Raw genomic sequence first — 5,250 nt, forward strand, 5'->3', positions numbered from 1 at the left:
AAAAATCCATAATTTCAGAGATCACAGCCGAAAAGGGGCTCAAAAAATGGGAAACAGATACATTTTTTCACCAAAAAGGGTAAAATAGGGAAAATATTTTAAAATATTTTTACTTAATATTGTTAATATAATTTTAAAAAGTAGTTTTCTACCAAATAAAGATAAATTTTTAACAAAATACATTCATTTGTACCCAAATAATTGAATGGTCAACCAAGAAAATTAAGTTTCTGCAAAAAATATAAATTTTAAACAAATTTCGTAATTTTTTCAACTAAATAGTTTGAACAATCGATATGATGTTAATCCAAGTTTTATTTGATTAATTTTTAGAGTATTTTTTTTCGTTTCTAAATTTTTAAACTAACTAGTTTTCTTCTTAGTGGCTTAGCTAAACTTTGTTTTAAAATGTTACTTTTTTCCGAAAATTAGTTTTTTTTTCATTTCCTTTTTTTTTTGTTTTTTAACGGAAAATGTAATTATTATGATTGAATATTTCATCACTTTATTTGAAAATTCATATCTTTGGTTGAAAATTAATTAATTTAACTATTAATTTTTTTGACAATTTATATTTTCTAGTTAAAATTTCATGTATTTTGTTAGAAATTATTTTTTTATTCAATAGAAATTATTCTTCTTGGTACACAATTGATCTTTTTTGAATGAAAATTCCACTTTTGCAGTTAAAAATTTATCATTTCAGTTGAAAATTGTAAATATTCCAGTTGAAAATTCATGATTTTAGTTGAAAATTAATCATTTTTTTTTGAAAAATTAACTTTTTTCCACAAAAAATGGGAAATAGACACATTTTTTTTACCAAAAAGGGGAAAATATTTTAATATATTTTTGGTTAATATTTTAAATATAATTTTTTAGAATATTTGTCTACCAAATAAAGATGAGTTCTAAACAAAATACATACATTTTTAGCCAAGTAATTGAATTTTCAACCAAGAAAATTAAGCTTCTACCAAAAATACAAAATTTAAACAAATTTCGTAAATTTTTGAACTAAACAGTTTGAATAATGGATATGGTGTTAGTCCAAATTTTATTTTATTAATTTTTAGTTTATATTTTTTTTCGTTTATAAATTTTTAAACTAACTAATTACATTTTTAATTTAAAGATATTTTTTTACAAAAAGTGGATTAATTAAACTTTCATTTAGGATAATTAATTCTCATTTAAAAAATGGAATTTTGTACGAAACAATTTAATTTTCAACAAAAAAGTTTATTTTCAACCGCAATATATTATTTTTTAACCAGCACTTGCTCTTTTGTTGAAAATTCTTTTCTTTTTATTGGTCTAGAATTACTTTTTGTAACTGAAAATTTAATTATTATATTTTTATTTGAAATAACAATTACTACATTTTTCTTTCAGAATTCGTTTTTTTTTCTTTGTAATGAAAATATAACTATTTTCGAAAATTAGTTTGTTTTTTGTCGAATTTTTTTATTTTATTTACTGAAAATGTAATTATTCTAATTGAATATTCCATCATTTTAGTTAAAAATTCATCTCTTTGGTTAAAAATTAATTAATTTAACTGAAAATTTAAATATTCATTTTTTATTGACAATTTGTTTTTTGTTGAAAATTATTTTTTTATTCAGTAGAAATTATTCTTTATGGTTTACAATTGATCTTTTTGATTGAAAATTCAATTTTTGAAGTTAAAAATTTAAAATTTCAGTTGAAAATTCATAATTTTCGTTTAAAATTTATAACTTTGGATACATTTTTTTTGTGTGGAAAATTATTTTCTTTTTCAGGAATTTCAATAATTCCATTTTTGGTTTAAAACTGATATTTTTTAATTCAAAATACAAATATTGAGTTGAAATTTTTTTTTTAGTTGAAAATTTATGTATTTTGTGGACAATTTGTCTTTTTTGGTAGAAACTAATCTTCTTGATTAAAAATGCATCTATTTAGTGTAAAATTAATTTTTTAACTGAAAACTTAACCATTCTATATTTGATATAAAATTTATCTTTTTTATTTCAAAATTTGTTTAATTTTTTTTTTGTTGAAAAATCGTCTTTGATGGTATAAAATTAATCATCTTATTTAAAAATCCATTTTTTTTACTTGAAAATTCAAGTATTCAATTTAAATATTCATAATTTGACTTGAAAATTAATCAATTTGATAGAAAAATTTTTGTTTGTGTGAAAAATTAATTTTTTTAGTTGAAAATTAATCACTTTGGTTGAAAAGTTGTGTTTTTCGGTAGAAAATTAATTTTTTCAACTGAAAATTAAACATTCATTTGATTTCATGAAAATTAAACTATTTTTGTTTATTTTAATTTAAATAAATTGATACTTTTTAATTCAAAATACAACTATTAAGTTGAAAATTTATCTTTTTTATTTGAAAATTAAAAAAATTATTCAATGATTCATGTATTTTGTTGAAAAATCTCCTTTTGTCGTAGAAAATTAATCTTTTTTGATGAATATTTGACTTTTTTTTATAAAATCATCTATCTTGCTAAAAATGCAATCTTTTTACTTTAAAAATGAGTAATTTGAAGCGGTTTTAATTGAATTTAATATACTATCCAACATTAATTTTACCAAAATATGCAAAGAATTTTAAATTAATTATTTCAAATCATGAACTTTAGGAACAAATTCAGGAAATGATTAATTATATTTTTAGTAATATTTATAATAATTTTTTTTTAATATTTCTCTTAAAATTTTTAATTCTTCATTCTTTATCTAAAAATAATAATTTTTATTAATAATAATTTTAATAAATTCATTTTACTCTTAATTTTTAAACTTTTTTACATTTTCAAACAGTTAATAAATATTGATACTATAAGAAAAACCTTGTTTGGAAAAATTAAAAAAAAAAATTCTTTTAACTTTTAAATAATGTTCAAAGATTTAAAAATATTTTTTTTTTTTTAATTTCTCGGAAAATTTTAAATGGTCTAATTTAAAAATACGAATTTCAAGCTTTGAAGATTTCACCATTTTCCCCAAAAATCTACAAATTGTAAGACAATTTTTTTAATTTTGCAGAATTAACATTTTTTTATAGAAACTTAATTTTGAAGGGTTCAGAGGGAATAAGAAAATCATAAAATTTCTGGGGAAATTTCAAATGATTTTTCATTCGGAAACATGTATTCTATTATTAACAATTTGCAGATTTTTATAGAAAAATTTAATTTGTAATTTTTTTTATATTTTCAGAGATAGAAAATATTTACATTATGAGGTTTTATTTTAAAATATTAATTTCGAGATTTAAGATTTCACAATTTGTCGAGAAAAATATGAAAATTGTAAGACAATTTTCAAAATTTTGCAGAAATGATTTTTTTGGGGGAAAAATAAATTTTGAAAGATTTTAATACATTTCAAAATATTTACTAAAATTGAGAAAATAAATTTAAAGATTTTAAAACAGATTTGAATATATTCAAAAATAATTTTAAACTCATAAAGATTTAAAATTTTTTTAAACAAAATGTAGATTTATAAAGATTTTAAACAAAAACTTTAGAAGTTTTTAAAAAATATAAAAAATGTCAAGGAAATAATTTTTTTTTAATTCCTGGGAAAGTTTAAAATAATTTTTTGTTTTGAAAAATTAAGTTTTCAACAAATTAAAAAAACTGTCAAAAAGTTTAACAATATTTCTAAAAATGCATGAAAAACTGTGGAAGATTGAAATACAATTTTTAAAATTTTAAGTGATTTTTCAACATTTGAAGAAAAATTGGAAACAGTTTAAAATATTTTCAGTAATTTAAACTGTTTTGAAGAGATTATAAATACTAATTTCCTTGCTCTCGGATTTCAGAATCTAATTTTAGCATTTATAATTTTTTAACAGTTTCAGGTTATATCAAAACTTTAAAAATACCAATAGTTTGCAAACAAAAAATTAAAAGTTTTAATTAAAAAAATTTAATTTAAAAAAAGATACCCATATTTGAACAATTATAGTTTCAATATTTTTTCATGAAATGGACATTAACTGAAAAATTTACAACTTTTATAAATTATAGCGTCAATACTCTAAATTATAAAATCAAGCAATGAACTTTAAAAACTTTCAAAAATTTGATTACTTTAAGTAATTTTAAGCTAAACATTAAAAATGAAAAAAAAATGTTTTTAACTTAACAGTTCTCAAATTAGAAGGTAAATTATTTTCCTTTTTAATTAAAATTAAATTAATTTAATTTAAAATCATTTTCGAAATTTTTTTCGGAACATTAAAATGTATTTTAAAATCAATTGAATTTTTCCTAAAACTTAAAAAAAATCCTGCAAATTTGAAGAAAAAAATTCTTAAAAAGCTTCTTTTTTTCGAAATGTATATTTTTACTAGTTTTAAAAATAATTACAAGTTTTTAATTATTTTTCAATCGGTTCTAAATATTGCTATAAACTTTTTTTTATTATAAATTTTGTAAACTTTCGAAATCTTAGGGAATGATTTTTTATTTAAAATATTCTTCAATTTTCTCTTATAATTCAGTAAAAAAAAAAGACAAATCGTGTGAAATTTTTCGATGTAATTTAAAAACTTGTTTTATTTTTTTGTTCAATCTTCCCTTGAAATTAATTTTTCAAAATAAAAAATCATTTTAAATTTTCTTAGGAATTTTAAGTCTTTTTTTCTATCTGAACCATTCAAAATTTAGTTTTCTTAAAAAATTCAAAGTCTTTCAAAATTTAAAATATTTTCATCAAATAATCATGTTCTTCAAAAAAAAAAAATTTTCTTAAAATTCTTAGGAAAATTGAAAATGATTTTTCATTTTAAAAAAATATTGTAACAGAAAGTTTAAAAAGATTTCAAAAAATAATCTGGAAGATTTTATTTTTAATTTGCAGTATTTTCCAAAAATTGTCGGAAAAATTCGATAAATTTTAAAGCACATTTAGAAGTTCTACAAAAATTTTACCACAATTCGTGTAAATTACTTGAAATCATTTCAAATTTTTAACCTTTTCAAAACTTCTAAATATCTCTTAAAATTACTCACATTTTTTTTTATCAAAAATTTTCATTATTCGCCGCAAAAACTTGCAAAATCCATTTTTTCACTCCACATTTAAAAAATAATTATTTATTTGTATTCCATAGTTAATTATGAAAAAAAAAAATTAATTTTCAACTGAATTCGCCTAAAATTGAAGATTCTAAATGTATATTTTTTAAAAATAAAAAAATATTATCTATTATTTTAAATAATAAAGA

The 5,250-nt window shown here is 18.3% G+C and overlaps 1 protein-coding gene across 1 annotated transcript in view; it reads right to left on the minus strand.

The window, feature by feature from the left end:
• The window catches only part of LOC117169979 (ribosome biogenesis regulatory protein homolog), a 24,811-nt gene that overhangs the window by 15,882 nt on the left and 3,679 nt on the right, over nt 1–5,250 (minus strand). The window lies entirely within an intron of this gene.

Source organism: Belonocnema kinseyi, chromosome 3 (genome assembly GCF_010883055.1).
Source record: "Belonocnema kinseyi isolate 2016_QV_RU_SX_M_011 chromosome 3, B_treatae_v1, whole genome shotgun sequence".
Classification (NCBI taxonomy): Eukaryota; Metazoa; Arthropoda; class Insecta; order Hymenoptera; family Cynipidae; genus Belonocnema; species Belonocnema kinseyi.